General features: G+C 44.5%; 1 protein-coding gene across 2 annotated transcripts in view; it reads left to right on the plus strand.

The window, feature by feature from the left end:
* The window catches only part of TSHZ2 (teashirt zinc finger homeobox 2), a 446,554-nt gene that overhangs the window by 356,919 nt on the left and 68,611 nt on the right, over positions 1-21,024 (plus strand). Inside the window, exon 3 of one of the 2 annotated variants that reach the window (XM_029916278.1) lies at positions 2,905-3,034. The exons of the other annotated variant lie outside the window; for it this stretch is intronic. The gene's annotated coding sequence lies outside the window, so the exon portion shown is untranslated. Of the gene's footprint in view, positions 1-2,904; positions 3,035-21,024 lie in introns of those variants that run through there. 2 annotated transcript variants of the gene reach the window in all.

Genomic DNA, 21,024 nt, shown 5'->3' on the forward strand with positions numbered 1-21,024 from the left:
GTATACTAGCCCTTTATCTGATATGCCATTTGCCACTATCTTTTCCCATTCTGTTGGTTGCCTATTAGTTTTTTTGATTGTTTCCTTTGCCTTGCAGAAGCTTTTTATCTTGATGAGGTCCCAGTAGTTCATGAGATCTGAGAGCCCCTGGGTGGTTCAGTTGGTTGAACGTCCAACTTCGGCTCAGGTCATGATCTCATGGTCTGTGGGTTCAAGTCCTCCATCGGGCTCTGTGCTGACAGCTCAGAGCTTGGAGCTTCCTTCTGGTTCTGTGTCTCCCTCTCTCTCTCAGTCCTTCTCTCGGTGCTGATCTCTCTCTCTCTCTCTCAAAAAAAAACAAACATTAAAAAATTTTAGCAATATAAGTAGAGATTTGAGTGAACTGAGGAAACAAGCCTTGGAGATATGCTGGAAAGGTGTTCTGGAGAAAGAAAACAGCAGATGCAAAGCCTCTGAGGCAGAAATGGCCTCGTGTGTTCAGAGAGGAGGCCAGTGAGCAAGGTGGGTGGGCGTGGGGAGAGCGGAAGGAAGGAGGTGAGGTTAGAGAGAACATCATGAAAGCCTGTTTGAGCCAACACAATTTTCACTTTTACTCTGAGCCTGTGTGTTTCCTGCTTTGTTGGTGATAGAATCACCTTTTTTTTAATGAAAAGATGGCAATGGCAGTGTCCTTTTTTTTTTTAAACATTCTTTTTCTTGGCAAAATAAAGTGTTGGAAACTCTTTGTCAATTCCTTGAAGTTTGTTGAAGCCGGTCTGTGAAATCTAGGAGTCTGGGACGTCTGCTCTAGGAAACATCTTGTGGCATTCTGTAGGCGGAAACGGCAGGGTGCAGGAGGAAGTGTGGGGTCCCCAGCCCTCCTCTGTTGCAGACACGCTGGGTGACGCCACTCGGGGAAAGTCTATTTCTGGGTTTCACTTTCCTAGCCTCTCAAATGAGGAGAGCGTTTAAAAGAAGCCTCAGTCCATGAAGGCCCAGAGAACAGAGAGAGCAAGGCGGCGGGGTGGAGCCTGGCAGACCTGGCCTTGGGAGTGACAGGACCCCAGAGCTGGGCCGTGTGACACCTCATGAGGAGACCGCTCTCCACTCAGCTCCATGGTCTCCCCACGGGACAGAAATTCCAGGTTTACTGTCACATCCTCAGACTTGTCCAGAAAAAAACAGAAATCATAGCTTTTAAGTGAAATCGCTCCTTTTGTAAATATTAGCAACTATTTCAGTTAAAACAACAGGGGCGCCTGGGTGACTCAGTCAGTTAAGCGTCTGACTTTGGCTCAGGTCATGATCTCACAGTTTGTGGGTTCGAGCCCCACATCGGGCTCTGTGCTGACAGATCAGAGTCTGAAGCCTGTCTTCAGATTCTCTGTCTCCCTCTCTCTCTGAGCCTCCCCCTGGTCATGCTGTCTCTCTTTCTCTCTCTTTCTCTCAAAAATAAACTTAAAAAAACATAAAAAAAAAAAAAAAACAATCACACTGTGTGAGCTCACAAAACACATGGGAGGGCTGGGATTGGATATGGGATGGTATATTCATTCCCTAGGGGCTGCCTTAACAAATTACCGCAAACTGGGTGGTGTAAAACAGCAGAAATTCATTCTCTCCCAGCTTTGGAGGCTGGAAGTTGAAATCAAGGTGTTGACAGGACCATGCTCCCTCCGAAAGCTCTAGGGAAGGGTCCTTCGGCTTCTAGCATATTCCTTGCCAGTCCTTGGCTTACACCCACCTCCCTCCAACCTCTATCTCCTCTTTGCAAGGCCTTCCTCTCTATGTGTCTGTATCTTCTCCTCCTCTTATAGAGACCTGTCCCGGGATTTGGCACCCCTCCTAATCTAGAGTGACCTCATCTTAAGTTGATGACACCAGCCAAGACCTTATTTCCAAATCAGGTCACATTCACGGGCACCCACCCGTTAGGACTTGATCCTATCTTTTAAGGGATTCAACTCAACCCACTACAGATGTCTGGCCTCTATTGTGAATTCTTCAGGATAAAGGTTCTGTCCTAGAGATCTAGGAAGATGAAAACCTGCTCTGTAAAGTTTAGGATGTCCATCTCACTCAGAAGCGAATGATAAATGGAAGAGAGTTGGGTACAGGCTCCCATAGTGGCTTGTCTTGGCACTCAGACCTGAATCAAGTCCCACACGCTCTTCAGAACAGTGTTGGAGACTTTCTTATGGCTGCCTTACAGAGTACCACACACTGGGTGGTATAAAACAACAGGGTTTATTCTCTCATTGTCATGGAGGCCTGAAGTCTGAAATCAAGGTGTCACACAACCTTAGAAGGTTCTAAGGAAGGATCCTCCCTTGCTTCTCCTTAACTTTCAGGTGCCTCCTGACAATCCTCAGTGTCCCTTAGCTTGTTGCTACATCACTCAGTTTCTGCCTCCTTCTTATTGTCTCTACATCCTCTCCTCCTCTTATCAGAACGCCAGCCACTCACTTGCTTCCTCTTGGCTCTCAGTTCAGTTGGAAATGAGGAAACCAGTTAGGAGGACATTGTGGTCAACCCAAAGAAAGATGATGATCAGATGTGGTCAACCCAAAGAGAGATTATAAAGCAGGGATGAAGTCATGAGGAAGAGTGGGATTCAGGACCTATTTAGCGCTCACCCTAATCTCATGGTCATGAATTTAGAGCCAAGTCTCTTAACCCAGTACAGATTCTGTTACCAGTAAGATCCCTCCCATCTGCCTGACTCTGTGATGAACTTTTCCTTGAGAATCGCTGCTGATCTTTCCACCGGCTACTTCCTTATGAAGCATGGAACAACTTCCAAACACCCACACCAATGTCAAATCCGGCGCCACTTGAAAATGTCATTAGTGGTAAACTATTTCAGGGGGGGAAACGGCTTCATTTCCTCTGAAATTTTTTAACTCGATACCTCCTTACTTCTAGACTTCGAGCTCCAGTGGACCCCTGTCAAAAACCACCTACAAGAACCATGACATCGAGTGTTCAAGGGAGGGGGGACAAACCGTGTTTTCAGTTTCTTCTTCCCAGTGAATAAAGAGCTTTAAGAAAAGTGTTCCATGCCTTTTCCAGTCGTACTCCTTTATGGCCTTTCCTTTATGAGTTTCTTTTCCGTCACATTTCTGATGAGTCCTTTTACTGCTTTGCACGACAAAATACAGCAAACCCTAAAATATGGATGTCTCATTCTTGTGAGAAAATGGAAAAGTTCACAAGAAAAGAAAATGACATGAGCTGAGTGAGTCCATTCTTAGCAATGGTATTCAAAAGTAAGGAGATTAGATAATGATGCAATTAGAGCCCATTTCTATGGTTTTCTATAATTCTGAACATTTGCTGACTTCTTTGACTGGTTTGGTATTTATTCTTATATCATATCAATTTAAAATCACCCTATATGCTATGTCCAAGAGAGATGACAAATTATGAAGAAAATATGTTCGGTGGAGTTTTAAAAGAAGCTCTCTGATTGTGACCTGAGATGTTATTATGAGGCCATCCAATCATTTGAGTCTTTTTTATACCATCATTCGTGTTCCAAGTGTTTTAAATATTTAAATTACATTTCTTCTTATTTCCCTAATGAGAGTTTATTTGCATCTAGTACGTAATAACTGGCGAAAGATGGATTTCTTCTTTTTGTGTTTTCACTCCAGTGAAAATGGAGAAACCAGTTAGGTGGTCAACTCAAAGAAATGATGGTGACTGAAAGTAGGGTAGAAATCCTGAGAATTCATGGAACTCAGGACATAGTTTGAGTCTGAGCCAACAATATTTGCTGATGGTTTGGCCAATGATGCAATTTTGCACAAAGCACTAGGTCAAGGACAGGTCTCAGGTTCTGTAGGTGAGGTCTTTATGAAGTGAGAGCTACCGGTCAACAGCAACAGACTACTGCAACCAGGATCCAGTGGGGTTCATGTACGTGAAATTCTCCCTGGGCCACCGGTCACCTTTACAATTCCAAGTGATTGCAAAGTAGCAGTTCCAAGTTGGCTTCCTATTCAAAGGAACAGATTACTTGGCTTATATCACTGTTTCCCAAAGTGTTTTATATACATATATATATGTTATTTATCCTACTTCTTAATATAGCTTCATGTCAAGTCATAACTCATGAAATTATGACTTTGATGGGTATATTTTTTAAGTATAATTTTCAGGCACTTATTTCATTGAGAATTATATATACACATGTGCACATGCACACACACACACACACACACACCAGCCCATCAAACCCATAATCATACAGATCATAACCTAGGGGTGATATTCACTTAGAAAAAAAGAGTCAGTTTTTTTAAATATTAAGAGAATCATAATTAAATAGATTCTAGAGCAGGGAAAAAATTATGAAGGTGGCCCACATAAGAGTGCAGTTTGAAAAACACAGATTTATATCAACTCTTATCTGCATGCCTGAAAGTGACAAGAGAATAAAACTCAAATTCACTCAGTGAGAAGTTCTTCTGATCCGCACTCTATATAGTTCCACAAATCAAGGCGACAAAGCAGCATAAAGCAAGGAGATAAAATGACAGAATCTGAGGGGTGATATGAGTGGTACTTATTCCCCAAATGAAATAATGACTTACTAAAGGAAACTTGAGTGAAGAAAAACATTGATAATTGTCCAATAAATCTTTCCATGACCTCCCATTAGTCATCACAGCTTTTCTGTCTCTCTTTCACCTACTAAGGAAGGGAAGTAAGATGGAGACACAGGCAAACGATTGCAGGGAGTTACTCAGTGGAGCCGCCAACCTCCCCCATCTCAGCAGACCTGCACTTTTCCCTTCCAATGGCATCAAGACCACCAGATAGGATATGCACCAGTCTAGATCACCACCTGCCTGTGTTGCAACTTTTGGGAAACCCTCTTGTATGTGAAGTCATGTTTTCTGCGCCCACCATGTGACCGGGTCAAGTCACTTCCTTGTCAGGATTCCTTTACACCTTTGCCTTCAACCTAAGACAAAAACCACAATACTGGGTACCAAATAGCTTTTCCAGTTTGCCCTCATTTATTTATTTATTCTTCTACTTGCTGAGTGTCGCCTATGCCAAATACTGATATGATAACAGCAACAAGGACAAACACAATTCTCACAGGTTTGAATCTCACCATCTAGCAGGGGTAAAGATGTTCATCTTATTAATACCTAAATAATGGGCAACTCAGTTTGGGATTATTAAGAAGTTCAAAGTGTTGTAAAAGTCTGTATTAACAAGAGTCTCCAGTGATGCCTGGGTGGCTCAGTTGGCTAAGTGTCCAGCTCTTGATCTTGGACTAGGTCATGGTCTCATGGTCTGTGGGATAGAGCCCCACATCAGGCTTTGGGCTGGCAGCATGAAGCCCACTTAGGATTCTCTCTCTCCCTTCTCTCTCTCTGCTTCTATCCCACTCATGCATGCTCGCTCTCGCTCTCTCTCTCTCTCTCTCTCTCTCAAAAACAAATAATAAACTTTAAAAAAATCTATATCATCTACTCTTGGGATATAGAGAAGGTTACCATGGGAAAATGAAACTTGGGGAGAAAGTCAAATGGGGGAGGGGACACCAGCATGTACTAAGGCTCCAAGGCTTGAAGGAACTTGATGTGTTTGAAGAAAGAGAAAGGAATGCTAGTGTGCAGTGAGTTAAGGAACTGACAGTCCTAGTTTGCTACAGATTGAGGGATTTCCCAGGATATGGGATTTTCAGTGCTGAAACTGCAATGTCCTGGCAAACCAAGATGACTGGGTTATCCTAGTAGTAAACAATAGAAAGAGTGGTGTTAAATCAGCCTCGATTGATGAGCAAGGACTGTGGTTTAGCATAAGTAGATCCTGCCATCTTTCCTGACTCCTCAGGACCTCAGGATAACAAGGGTGTGCTCTTCTAGTTATCTGTTGTGACATTACAAATCTCCCCAGAACTTAGTGGCTTAAAAAAGTCATTTATTATTAGCTCTCACAGTTCTGGATGTTGACCTAACTTATCTGGTGGTTCTCACTTAGGGTCTTCTACAGCTGCATGTAGATAACAGTGAGGGCGATGGTCACCCAAAGACTATATTGGGTTGACTATCCAAGAGGGATTCCTCCACTCACATCCGGCATCTCAGCTGGGATGGCTGGCATAATTAAGCCTCTCTCTCTCTCTCTCTCTCTCTCTCTCTCTCTCTCTCTCTCTCTCTCTCTCCACAGCCTCCCCATATGCTAATTTAGCTTGCTTGTGACATAGAGGTGTGTCAGGGTGGTCAGACTTCTAACACAGCACTGATTTTCCCAAAGCAGGGATTTTAAGAGACCCATAGAAATTGCAAGGTTTCTTATGCCTGAGCTTGGAAGTCACTTCTATTGCATCCTAGTATATGCTGGTGTCATAGTGAGTCACAGGCCTAGGACACATTTAAAAAGAGTGAAAGTAGTTTCCTTTCAGTGGAAGTGAGAACATAGAACTTGTGACCATCTTCATTCTTCCAGAAATGCTCTGCACCAGTATGCCTCACAGAATCATGGTGGGCTCTATTGGCAATAGGATGTGGTTGGCCTCATGGAAATAGATGAGGGGGCATTGAATATCTAGCTCAAAAGTAATCCAGTTGATCAAGGCTTGTGTGAGTCAAGGTCTTCTCAGATGGCAACATTTATAGTCCCTTTTAAGGGCATTACCCTCGCTCTCTTCCCCATGTAATGATATAGAGAAGGAGCAAAGCTATAAATGGGCCTTCACCTCAGTTCAGATATATTTATTTGCCTCGAGTGCCTCATACAGTGTTTTATTTTCTTCTTGTGTACTCTTAGCATGTTGGGAAGTCCTACATCCTCTTGTGGCTCTCTAAATGTTCCCAAGCAAATCAGAGAGGTCTCTCGGTAGCTTGGGAGCAAGACCATTCCTTGGCTCTTCTATGCTTGTCCAGAGTCCATTGATCATCAGAGGTCAGCAAACCTGTTCTGTAAATGGCTAGATAGATATGTGTGTTAGGCTCTTCAGGCCTTGCAGGCCCTGTTGCAACGACCCAACTGTGTCGTTGCAGCTAAAGACAATGCATAAATGAGTGGAGTGGCTGTGTTCCAATAAAACTTTACAAAAACAAGCTCCTGGCCACACCCCATGGACCACTGCCCACTTCTGGGTTACATGTCTGTCTCCTCTGTTTGAAATATTCTCCATTTGTGCTTGGGGGGACTGTGAAGACAAAAATGTCCTAAAATCAGAGAAACTCTAGCTTCCACTGAGTGATTCTGTGTAACAGGTAAAACATAATACCTAATGCAAAGAAAAAACATGAAGTAATAGCCAAGGCATATTTCACCCAGAATTTCCCACACCTTGAGTTCAATGCCAAGGGAAAAAAACAAAAACAAAAACTCCGAATTTTCGCCTTTAAATCCCAAGAGACTTTTCTCTGTTCAAGTATAGACTGAACATTCATAACCTGGTTAAACCCCGGAGAGTTCTTTTTTCATGACAAAGGGTTTGACGTGTGCGTTTGAGAATTAAATCAGTGTTTTCCAAAATATGAAACATACACCCCTGGTAATAAGTGAAAAGACCCAAGATGGTATGGTTCATGAATACTTCTCATTCGATTTGTCCATTTGTTGATCATAAAATTTATTTTAATTTGTATTTTAAAAAGAGAACGGCCACATGGAAACTATCCACTCCCATCCTGGACCAATCCCTCAGTGAAGACAGCCACCGTGTGATTTTTCCAGTTTATTTGTTTTGTTTTGTTTTGTTGCTGTTGTTTTTAATCTCTCACCTGGCACAGGGCTTGCTACATAAAAGGGCCTCAGTAAACACAGATGGAGCGAGTAAATTAATTAAGTTGTCATTCAGATTATTAGGTTAATTTTGAGTCGTGGAAAGTAATCTGACACGAACTCAAGTATATAGTATTTCAGAGGCTCCTAAACACAGTCAGAAGTTTGCAGAGCGGAAGGGATAAGCTTGTGTAAAATCAGTCAATTAGAAGTGGACAGTCCCTTGGGATGTCTTTGCCAAGCGAAGCCCAATGGTGCCATAAATCAGGATGTCTAATTGCAGCAATGCTGTAGGAATTAAAAAGCAATTAAATCAGATGGGAAAGTTTCTAAAGGACACCTTTGACACCATGGGGGAAGAGTCAAAACAACCCCAAGAGTCTATGGGGAAAAAATGGCTGTCTTCCAAGGAACTTGCTGGTTAATAATTATCAGAGACATCTGTGATTAAAATCCTCCTTCCTTCCAGAGGCTTTATGATCTTACCACAGATTTCCCTCATGTAAGATCAGAAGCCAGAGCAGAAAACTCACTGAGGTGTCACAAATGTAGCAAACCATGGAAAAAGGACTTGGGAAGGGATGGTGTAACACACGGTTTGGGCCTGCCCAAAACTTGCTTTGAGAACCCAGTTCCCAAAATAGAAAACATAATCTGTGTCTGTTTATCCAGTGAAAGTAATTCGGGTCATTTCAACATTAATGTCACTGACTTCAAGGGAAGCCCTGGAAGGCTAATAGAGAAAGAGAGAGAGAGAGAGAGAGAGAGAGAGAGAGAGAGAGAGAGAGAGAGAGTGTGTGTGTGTGTGTGTGTGTGTGTGTGTTATCAAAGGTTTATCAAAAACTATGGTAAAATTGCCCATGCCAGTGTTTCCAAAACTTTGTTTCCATGCAAAAGAGGTGCTTTTGGCTAACATGGTGGGATAGGTATTTAGTAATGGGAACTAAACAAAAATCCACTGGACGCATCCATGATACTATGAATTGTTGCATAGAATGAGGTTTTAGAAGTGCGCTAAGTTTTCTGAAAAGACTGTTAAGGAAACGATTGGACATTAGGATTGTGCTCAGACGTGGTAAACTCATGAACGGTGTTTCCCAAATGACGGGCACATAACACGCTGTTGAATAGCAGAGCTGGGACCATTTCTAACCTACCACGTCCACATCATTCATGCAATAGAATCCAGTGAGGACTATAAAAATAATAATGGAGGGTACAGAGCAGGGACACAAAACTCACTTACCAAGCTTAGATTCTCCAGGTGGATTATCTAATTGATCAGTTTGATCATGGGATGCTTGAAAAATAACCTTCATTGCCAACATTTAAGCAAACAAGCAGCCAAAGTCTTTTCCTGGATTTCAGAGGGATTATTTATGTGATGGCTCGGAGGAGTGGCAATGAGTTGTGTGCCGGTCTATTTTTCAATAACAATGACTATTATTATTATATCATTATTTTATTAGAAAATGCTCTCTATCCTGAAGAACTAGGAAATATATCTAATAAAGGGATACCACAGTGATGATGATGTTGGTCTCACCAACTCAGTTTATATATCAAGCCCACCCTATGTGGGACCTTGAGTTAGTGGTTCTAACCCAGGATCCAACGAAGAGCAGCTATGTGATTCTGTGTGACTCACTTAGCCACTGAGCCTTGGTTGTGTCTCCTGTAAGATGGGAATGGCCCCCACGTCCGAATGATGGCCAAATCAGAGAGTGCAGATAATTTGTATAAAATATGAAGCATGAAGTAGATCCACAGTGCATGCCGATGCCTCCTGATGCTTCTTGAGAGAGAATTAGTACATAGTAGACCACTGATTATCTGAAAGATAGGTTGCAAATCTTTAAGGATACCAGTACCACACGACGGTCCTCTCCACTGATCTTGGATTTCCTAGCTTAGAACTATCATTTCCTAGACCTTCCCTCCCTCTCTCTATCCCCTTTGCTCACTTAAGCAATTGGCTTCCTTTGGGAGGCCATTCTCACAAAGGAACAAAGCTTTCGTACCTTACGAGTGACATATGTCAACCACCAACTTCTCAGCTGAACCCTGTGCCCATCTTGGGGACAAGGGAAAGATTGGCTTTTCTTGGGGACAAGGAAAATGTTGGCTGTTTCCAAAAACTGCTCTGAGACTATGAAAATCAAAGCAGGGTTGGCTCACACCACGATGGAGGAGGGGCTCCAAGGGGATACCCAGTACTGTGGAGGATGAGTCTCCTGCTGACCTTCAAGTTTACATAAGGAAATTTTTTCATTCCCTACCTAGACCTAACCCCAACTCCAGAACCTCCTCTCAGAGATTTACCCCAGCATCTTTGTCTCCTATTTCCTGAGACTCCTCTCCCTCACCAAATCCTGACGTTTCTTACCACCTCTGGTGCCAGGGTGAGGGATGAATGAGGGTAAAGTCTGGCTCAGAAAGTGTTTTGTCAAATCTACTGCTTATGCCAGGCCCTTGGGTTCCCTTCTATCTCCCATCCAGCTGGAAAACAGTCAACGAAAAAGAAATCACACATCATCCCAATGTCATCCCACCATGTGAGCCAACACCACACAGGGTGCTAAGGTGTGGGTGAGTGCAGGCGGCCTGTGGGAGCACAGAGGAGTTGTCGGGGGAGGTCAGATGAGATAAGAAAGAGACGATTCAGGATAATGATATTCAGATTGCTCTTCCCAAGCCCTGGTGGCCTTTCTCAGGCACTCTGTGGCTCCCTGGAGCCTGCAACTTCCTGTCTGGCTTATATCATTCAAGCCTGTGACCATATAGTCACACAAGATTAATAGTAACGACACATATGCTTGCCAAACCCGAAACCCTAGGGACCAGAGAGACAATCTGTCATGCGTGGAAGGACAACATCCTACAGCTTGGGTTTCAGACAGGACTTCTCCATCTCCTCGTTCTATGACCTTGGGCAAGTCACTGCTCCTCTCTCAGCCTCAGTGTCTTTACCTGTAAAATGGCCTACTAGCCCCTACTCTACAGGACTTTTGAGAGATTAGCCATGAAAATGCTTTGTATACCAAAAGAGTACGCATCATTTTTATTTGTATGTCTGCAATCAGCTTCAATACAGACCTCATCCTGGGGTGTATTCTCAAAGTCTTCAGGGATGAATAAATCTATGACTTTCATTTTACAACTCTTTGACCATTACGAAAAACAGGCAATATTTCCGTTTCCTCCTGAAACACTCCGTTTATTTAAGCTTACTAGTTATTTCGATTCTGGAAGTTTACCATGATAAATGATCAGCTGTTCCCTTAATGTAATTTCAGGAGGTAACCAAAAAGCTTAGCTTCCTGAAGAAGCCAGATCTGAATTGTGCAATTTGGAGTGTTCCCAAAACCCTCCTCCGGATGACATGGGAATTTCACCTGAGAACCTGCATTTCACCCTTTCGCTGTTTTAGAAACCTGAACCAGGAAGAATGGTGCCCCTGGGAAGGCCCCTGTGACCTTGGCCACGGGGAGGTGTGAGAGCCAACCAGATTCCCCAAGGAGCTCTGAGACAGAGGAATTTCTTCCAGAAATACAGGGAAATTTATGTGGGGAGCACACAGGTGGGAGCTGGGAGCTGGTCTTACTTACAGACGAATAGCAGGAAGGAATAGAATGGGAAGAGAGGAAGACATTCATTACAACAGGCAGGAGATTTGACTGGAGCCAGAGACCCCAGAAAGAAGGGGGGCAAGAGCGTCGTCCCCAAAACTCTTCATAAATAAAGCCATTTGCTTCCAGCCACACACAGGCGTGTTTATTTAAATCAAATCAAGATTCCGACACAGCATCTTTAACGATTTTATTTTGGGGGGCTGGGACAGCATCAAAGATTCCATATCTTCTGGCTTGATGGCCTCTCCTTTATGACACCCCAGAAATCCTGCGACAGTAGCATCTGCAAAGCGTCTGCTGGATTTGCCAACTACAGTCCTGACAATGAGTCCCAACCTTACCTCTTCCCAGCTGTGTGACTTCAGCAAGGAGCTTGACCTCTCTGGGCCCGTGTTCAATTTCAGAAAACGGTGGCAATGGCCATTCCACCCAGATCCAAGTGGAAAATACTCCTTGACCAGGAAAGATAAAGCAGCGATAGGCCATGTGGTACCTGAGTCACTTGGCATTCACAAGTCAGTCTTTTTAGGCATGAACAGAGGCTACATCTCAAACCGCAATTAAATGACTTTATATTTTCTCACGTGAAAGAATAAAGGACTCAGTCCAGATCTCGTCCCACAGGAAAAGTATCCCGTGTAGAATAAGAATAAAATGGGAACAGAAAGCAGAAGGGTGGTAAACCTTTCCTAAACGGCATTTTTTACCTCTGTCAGAACATCATCGAACTGCCTTCTGACATTTAGCTTCTCAGAACTCAATCTCACAGCGGCTAAGGAGACCTCCTCACCCCCACGAAAAGAAAAAGGCGAATGTACACTAGTGACACACGGTTAAGGACCAGCCTGTCCTCTCCGGCGTGGAGAAGCAGAAGACAGCCACAAAATGATGATGGTGGCGCTCTGGCCTCTGCAGGGGGAGGTGGGGAGTGGGGACACTGTCTCCATTCGTGGGGCATGGCAAGTCTCTCTCACGATTTGTCCTGAATATTCCCTTATCCGTCTGCCACCACCGAGATGTTTCTCCGGTCACCGGTAGACCTTGAGCTTTTAATCCGGGGTCCCCACACTGAGCAATAGTGGGTCCGCAGGGAGCTCCCCTCATTCATTCAATCAATTTGTTTTACCTCCTCCTCGGGCGCAGGGCGAGGAGCGACGGGTGAGCGCCAGGAGGAGCAGGGCTCAGTGCCTGCCGGAGGCAGGAAGGAGCTTGGAACGGCTGAGACTTGGAAAGGAAGGTTCTGGAAGGGAGAGGGGCAGGGCCAGACAAGCAGAGGCAGACGGAGGGGGCCGGATCACCGAACCTGTCACGGGACACAGCCAGGACACCCCCGCCCTTCCCAGCGAGGCCTCGGGCCCCACAGGCAGCCTTGCCTTCTTCTTTGGACACCATTTCACCTGCCCCGCCCCCGTCTCGCATCTCAACGGAGCCCATGTCTCGTGTCCTAGTGCGGCCCGTGAGTGTCCACCACAATGACAGCGCTCTGTATTTCTATAAGAAGCCTCACCCGAGTATTTGTAGGCCCGCTGTTTAGAAACACACAGGGGGGTGGGGGGAAGAAAGAGAATAAATATGGAAATCAAATGTAAAAACTTCTGGCTCTTGCAAGCAGCTTCCTGAGGGAATTTTCCTCTGTGTTCTTTCCACTTCTTCCACTCAACGGAATGACTGCTAGTCATTAAGGAAATCTGTGAGGAGCTCACGGTACAGGAATTGTACACCAAGGCTCCCATCCTCATTTGCATATCCCATTTTTTGATTGGCAGCTGTACATGAAATGCCATATCAGTTGAAAGTATGTTGTGAGCCAGCACTAATGATCCTATGGCTCCAGGGAAATCTGCCATATTGTAATTTGGCTATCAGGCATGAAAGAAATAATTCTAAGTGCCAGGAATGCAAGACTGAATAAATGTTTCAGTGCTGCAGGTTGCCAAGGGTGACACTTCTGATTTAGTATAAACGAATGCCCCATTGCCTTTGGGGTACCGGGAGTTTGCATTGTATCTGAGCTGTGTGTATAAAACATTAGTCTAAGAAAATGGCTTCAGTATAAGATGGGAAACAGAGGCCCGCTCCCAGAAGGCTGCGGAATGTTTACAACTAATCACTGGATGAAAGGATTTTGCTACCTTCTATAATGACAGACAAACAGGATTTGCTTTTCCTGAGATGGAGAATAATGGTTATGTTAACTCTGCCTCGCCTCGCCTTTTTTTTTTTTTAATGAAATGCTCTTTTGTAAAGAAAATCACATCTGTTTCCTTTTATATATGAAAAGGGATATAAATTCTTTTCTTCCTCCCTCTGTGTGAATAGCCCCGTTGGTGTACCTCGGAATTAAATAACGTCTCTGCTGTCATCCGGATTTCAGAGGTCTGGAAAAATGGCTGTCGCTTCCTTCGCCTTGGCTTCCGACTTCACACACTTGCCCATATGTGGAGGAGCTTTCGAAGTGGGGAGCGATCACTGTCGCTTGAATTTTCATGAAGGTCCCAATGCCGATCGCGACCATGTCCGGCTCCACGGGGTCTCACCCTCTGTCAGCAAACACCCCACGCTCCCACCACACGAAATGCAGAGTTGTCTAGACAGCAGTGCACGGGGAGGCCCTTGGCTCCTCCCTGCCACCTCCCTGGGCCCTCCAGGTCCCGGCTTTAGGCTCATGTTAAGTTTTCTTTTCCCTCGATTCTGCGTAGGGTTTCTACCTTTGGGCTTCCTTCCTTGGACATCGTTAAAGGGCAGATTCGGGTCCCTACGTAGACAGGACAGAACTGTCTACAGAAAGTGCCATGGTCGCTCTGCACTGTAAGCCAAAGCCGGCGGGGTTACATGAGTCAGGGTTGAGGGACCCCCAGGCCTCGCCTACACGCAGCTCTCTGTTTGGGAATAAGTCAGCTTCATTCTTGGGCTCTGCTTTTGAACTGGAAACTGCATTATTGCTCGTTGCTTTCTTGCCGGGAGATTTGGCAAGAACAGGGGTGAAAAGCTAAGGATACATTAAAAGATCAAGAAGAACATGGTCAGATTCACGCATCCCTGCCAAACCCACTGAGGAAACTCCCTTCCTCCCAACCCCTTGAACAGCTCTACCGCATTTTTCAACCATGTGAAAGCCTCAGTAATGGCACACCAAATATTTGTTGAGCACCTCCTCTGTGTCAAAAATATATGCTCCATGCTTGTAATAGAATACACAGATCTCATAAGATACAGCATTTATCATGTTTCTATCCAATAGGGGAAGGGTTTTTAAATCGGAAGTAAGATATGCAGAAGACATTGTTAATTCAAGCTCACATTCTTTTCTGCCTTCATTTGACATGGAAATTACTGAGCATTTCCTCTGTGGCAGGCTTTCGGGATACAAAAATACACGCATCAGGGCCCCTGTCCTCAAGTAACTCACTGTCTAGGGGGAAAGAGACATGCTAGGAACACAAATAAACAAATGCACTGTGATGGGAAGGTGCTCAGTGGGTCGTGAGACGGAAGGTCCAGAGCGGATGGCTGTGGTCACAGGAGGAAACGCCGTTTGAGAAGTGCAGGAAATGTGTGGCCTGGCTCTTCCCTGCCACTTTCAAAGAACGCTGTGGATTCTATTTAAATTCAGGAAGCCTCTCTGTGCACCTGCTGTATGTCAGCTACTAAAGTGCTTTCACAGACATTATCTAGTTTCGTTCTTCCAATGGCGAATTACTCACCGATACTAAAATGATAGAGGTTCGATACTGAAACAAAACGAAGGAAGCCCTGCAGACAAGCAGAAACGGATGGGAATGCCTGACCTTTTCCCCGTTCATTATCAGACGCTCCGAAAAGGTGTAATTGTTTGAAGGCCCAGACATCTGCATATAGAGTTTCTTCATTTTCATTCCTCTAGGGTAACTCAAAACCTCTTAAACATGAGCAGGCACAAAAATAACTAAACAGAGTCAACTCTACAAAAACATTCGTACTATATTTAAGGGGGATTTAAGGGACTTTCCAAGGGTGATTTTATTTTGTTCAGTTTTCGCTTTAACTACCAACTTGGAGCCCAAATCCTATACAATAGTGTCTCCACTGCCTGTCCAAATGGCCATGAAATCCCAGAGGAAACTCTGTCTAATTCCTCATTAGGTCTGGAGGAGGGGTAGTCACAGAAGACTTCATTGAGGAGGTGACTTTCCATAACAGAGTAATTAGGAGAGAAACTCCCAGACACAGTGGCCGGGACAAACAAACGCCAGGAGGTGACCGAGCATACTGGCTCTGGGTTCAAAGGCTGGAGGTAAAGTAGTGACATGTAGGCGAATGTCAGCTGCTCTGACATTATCAGGATGCCTGCCTTCTTCTTTCTAGACCTGTGCTTTTCAAATGGGGGTGAGCTGACCCCCAAGGGATATTTGGCAACGTCTAGAGGTATTGGGAGGTGCTACCAGTACCAGTGGGCGGAGATCAGGAATGCCACCAATCTCCAGCAGCGCACAGGACAGGCCCCCACAACAAAGAATTGTCTGGCCTGATGTGTCCTGGAGCTGAGGTTGACAAACCGTGCCCTAGACCATTGCTACTTGCTTTGATGTGGTTCTGCTGCCTCGGAGGGAAATGAAAAGCTGGTTCAAACTCTGTGTCTTGGAATAAGGATGTCGCAAGACAAATATTTATTTGGAATTCCTGTTTCCTTGTGAGCCAGGGTCAGGGTTGGGGGGGTGGGAGGCAAGGGGGAGAATGACTTTAGAGAGAAATATTAACCTTGCAAATGCGCACATTTTCAATTCACATCCTCGTGACAGGCTACAACTTGTAATCAGTATAAAATGATTTTCCGGGAGAGTAAATGCTTATTTTCACTGTCTTGACGTTGGCACTGGATTACTTGGTATTAATCCCAGAGTGGCACGTCACATTTGGAAGCCGCGGGATTTATTTGGATGTCTTGCGGGGCCAGGGGTAGCCTCCATCTCACATCCTTGATCTTGGAGAATTTAAATAACAGAGCTGCCTTTCTGTGTATACACCAGCGGGGTGAAAAGGAAGTTACCCACCCAGGACAATTCCAAGAGCCATGCCAAGCCGGAAGAAGGGAGGAAGGGATGTTACCAGAGTCCTTGTCAACCCCATGCTTCGCAGCCACGGCTATTACCACAGCAAACATAAGGCATTTATTAAGCACCAACTGTGTACATCTTCGCTGGTACAAGGGAGCAAGAAATCTGAGAGCTTGTACCCCCATCCTCTGGTGTACGTCGTAACAGCCTTCCCCCCACCAGCCCCCCACATGTGCCCATACCATGAGGCTGTGCTTGGTATTATTGTTCTAACCAAATATTTGCCATTTCCATCTTTCATCCCATAGCTTTCATCTATAGCAAAGGCCCCTAAATGGCTAAATTGTAAATACTTTGTTTGCCAGCCCCAGTCATTTGCAATTACTCAGCTCTGACATGGTGCAAAAGCAGCTCTAGACAACATGTAAACAAAAGAGCTTATTTGTTTCCAATGACTTAGCTGTGTTTCAATAAAACTTTATTTACAAATAAGGCAGCTCAGCCAGATGTACCCTGGAGGCTGCAATTCACCAGCCCCTGACTGAGGGTAGCTAACACCATATCTTAAAGACATTGCCTTCTGAATATTTAAGCAATACAATTAAGAATCATAAAACTATTCTTATGTTTTGACTCAATAATTTCCCATCTCAGAACCTAATGCTAAGAATATCTTTGGATTTTCAAATACCAAGTTTTTGTACAAAGATATTCACCATGGTAATCCTTACAACAATGAAAATTTGGCAGTTTTACTGGCCAAAAACGGGGCATCAGAGGACCCTTATTCCATCGTGGAACAATGGACTATTGGGCAGAGTTTAAGGCAATTGCTCTTAAGCGTTTTCGTGGCATATGAGATGTGATGTTAAGTCAAGAAAAAGAGAGATAGAACTTGTGCATACAGTTTGATCCCTATTAAGCTTGTATCTGCATATTTATAGAATGACTCAAAGGAAATATACCGAATTGTTAACTATGGTTTATCTTTGGATGTTGAGATTATGGGATGATTTTTCTTAAAATTAATCCCAGCATGGAGTTATTTTAAAAGGTCCAATGCTGGCCTCCAGGTGGTTTAGCTTTACCATTTCACTGGCTGTGCAGGTCAGCTTTTCAAGGTTACTTAAGGACCCTGAGCCTCAGTTTACTTCTTTGTAAAACAGGGATAGCGTCTAACTTGCCCGATTGTTGTTAAGATTAACTAATGCAATAAAATGCCCAGCAGGGCATTCAACTTAACATAGTAAGTGCCCCCAAAATGGGAGCTGATAATGACATTATTCTTTGTTCTAAGCAGTTTTGTATCTTGATTGTAGTGACGGTTACAGAAATCTTTACAACGGATACAACTGTACAGAGCTGCCTACACACACATACACGTAAAAATTATCCAAACAAGAGGTCTATAGCCTAGGTAACAGTCCTATACCAATGTCAACATCCTGGCTTTGATATTAGATTGACGTCACCACTGAGGGATTCTGGGGGGAGGAGGACCTGAAACTCTACTACTTTGGCAACTTACTGTGAGTCTATAAATATTTTAAATTCAAACTCTTTTAAAAATACATGAAATCTTTTAAAAGATTCCAACTGCTTCTGTAATTTGCATCTCACCCATCCAAGTGAAGTAGGGAAAGGTAGCAAATGATCATTTGGTCTCATCTGTAAAATGTAGAACTGAGAGGCTGAGAGACTGATTTCTCCCAGGACAATCAGGAAATCAGCAGGGAGGAAATAAAATCAAGTCACTCAACATCCTGGACGCTTTCCAGTTGCCGGTCCTGCCGCATAAGTGGTCCTGTGTTTTATGGGGAGAAGGAATGTGTCCTTTCAGGAGATGTGTGTAGAAGGTATTCTCTGGATTAGGGTCTCAGAGCAGAACCTTGAATTCCACGAACAGACACTCCCAGTTGATCTGGAGAATAGGGAGACCCAGAATGTAAGCAACCCTCTTAAAGAAAATGATTGTTGTTGAAGCATTTTCAGATCTGCATTAGTTTCATTATTTTCACATGTACTCTTCAAACTGATCTTATGTTTCAAATAAGTGAAGAAAACAGGCTTGGAGTTGGTAAAATTACAGGTGTGTTCACCAAGAACTCAAAGCATTAATTTAAGAAATATTTGTTGAATGCGCAGGCACTGTTCTAGATGCCGAAGATGTGCTAGTGAGCTAGACTGATCCAGTTTCTGCTCTTAGGGAACGTAGTTTCAGTCAAAAAGCAGTCAATTTTGGGGCACCCGGCTGGCTCAGTAGGCAGAGCATGCGAATCTTGATCTCAGGGATGTAAGTTCGAGTCCCATGTTGGGTACAAAGATTGCTTAACAATAAAATCTTTTTTAAGAAAAATTCAACAAGGCGCCTGGGTGGCTCAGTCAGTTAAACATTCGACTTCAGCTCAGGTCATGATCTCACAGTTCGTAGGTTCGAGCCTTGCGTCAGGCTCCATGCTGACAGCTCAGAGCCTGGAGCCTGCTTCAAATTCTGTGTCTCCCTCTCTCTCTGCCCCACCCCCATTCGCATTCTGTCTCTCTCTGTCAAAAATAAATAAAACATTAATTTAAAAAGTAAAAACAACAATCGGTTGTGGCCCGAGCTCTCCCACTTGTTTGCCAGGTGCCTTGAAAAGGTACCTGGGCTTTCATCTCCTGCTCTGCACGAAGGTTTCTGTCTCCATGCAGTAATGCCAAACACGCACGCTCCCTAACTCCCGCTCTTGTACCCAAGGCAGACATCACTAATCAATCCTACCATTCCTTCCCTCTGAGTTCCAAGGAAGACACAGACATTGCATCCTTCGGAACGAATGGTCTCTGTTGGCATTTTGGGCGGATAACTGTCATGGAAGCTTGTTCCATGCATGAGGGGACATTTAACAGCACCCGTGGCCACTACCTTCACCAAGTCGATAAGCACCCCCTACCCCCTTCCTGTTATGACAGCCAAAAATGTCTCCAGGCATTGCCAATTGTCCCCTGTCCCAACCGACCCCATCTGAAGACCACCACTCCAAATGGATGTGTGTCTACAGCAAACAAAATTTATTTGCCGTCTCTGACCAGCTCAGACTGCTTCTGACCCTTATATCCTACGGTTCCGTCAGTGTAGGCAGCGTGAATCAGATGGCTTGCTTGCTCTCTCTTAATAATGTAGGGGATGGGGCACCTGGGGGGCTCAGTTGGTTAGGTGTCTGACTTCGGCTCAGGTCATGATCTCACGGTCCGTGGGTTCAGGCTCCACATCTGGCTCTGTGCTGCCGGCTCAGAGCCTGGAGCCTGCTTCTGATTCTGTGTCTCCTTCTCTCTCTGCCCCTCCCTGATTCATGCTTTGTCTCTCTGTCTCTCAAAAATAAATTAAAAAAAAAAACTCCTCAAAAAAATGATGTAAAGGAAACAAAAATTTCTGATAGGAAACTGAGGCATACGGAGGTTAAATACCTTTCCCAGGGTGCATAGCTTTTCAAGGTAAGGCTAAAGTGCAAATACACTGCTTCTGGGCCCAATATGCCCTGTCTGTCATATACTCTGGGTCTGTCACAAATGACTCGCCCCAAAATACAGATCAGACAAAACATCTACAGTCAGGAGCTTGCATTCATCAGGAAGCATTTGTCTCCAAACGTGGACAAATAAGCATTCCTCTGGTGTTTTTTTTTCCTGAAAAAACCAATTGGGAACAAGATCTCCAGGGTACAATGAAACCCAAACCCCTATGCGTGTGTTGAAGGAACAGAGCGATACAAACGTAAATTCTAGCACAAACTTCGGCTCACTAAGCTCAGGCTGGTTTTGACACGCGTGTTACACTCAGGAGAAGTGCCCGCCCATCACGAAAGATATTTGTAGAAAAATATAAACCTTTGCTGCAGCCTCTCCCAAAGTGCCAAGGGGGTGGGGCATCTGTTCATTAACAATTGCTTTTCAATCCTTCTGACCCCCTTCCCCCTCCCCCGAAGCTCTGTTTGTCCCTCATGAAATACCAGCTGTCCCTAACAACTCTCCCCAAAAATGCTCCAGATTCCCTCCCTCCCCGCCGCCGGCCACCTCACACTCCCTGCCTGCCACCTTCCCCGTCTCTCCACGTGACCTACCTGCTCTGTAACTGTACATGAATTAACACAGCACTGGCTCCTTTGGATACTCCTCTCCCACATTTCCGAGTAGAAACAACAGACCCAAGGCCCATGCTAGGAGAGAAAGTTCTCTAGCACACAAGGGAGGGAGAGAAGCCTCAAATACCACCACAGGGAGGGAGAGCCCAGCCACATGAGACAGAAAGGGAAGTGATATAAAGAATACAAACCCATCACATTCATCCAGATTAATTAAGTAATATCTGTGAAGGCACGTCCAAAAGTGTAAAGCCAAATATAAACGTATTGGATTGAAGAAGCAGGTCTAGAACAAAGAAAACGTGACTGTTAGATGAATTTTGAGATATCGATAGAATCCTGACCTATGGAATTAGCCGTGATGAGTGGGTCCAGATGGCATCACCAATAGGAGAGAAGATTCTGCCCAGGAAAGGGCCGGGCGCGTTCAAAGAGCCCAGATCGGTCTCTCGAGTCAAGCTCCTTAAGCGTATTTCCTGTCTGGGGCACACTGTGACACATCTC

Source organism: Suricata suricatta, chromosome 12 (genome assembly GCF_006229205.1).
Source record: "Suricata suricatta isolate VVHF042 chromosome 12, meerkat_22Aug2017_6uvM2_HiC, whole genome shotgun sequence".
NCBI lineage: Eukaryota > Metazoa > Chordata > Mammalia > Carnivora > Herpestidae > Suricata > Suricata suricatta.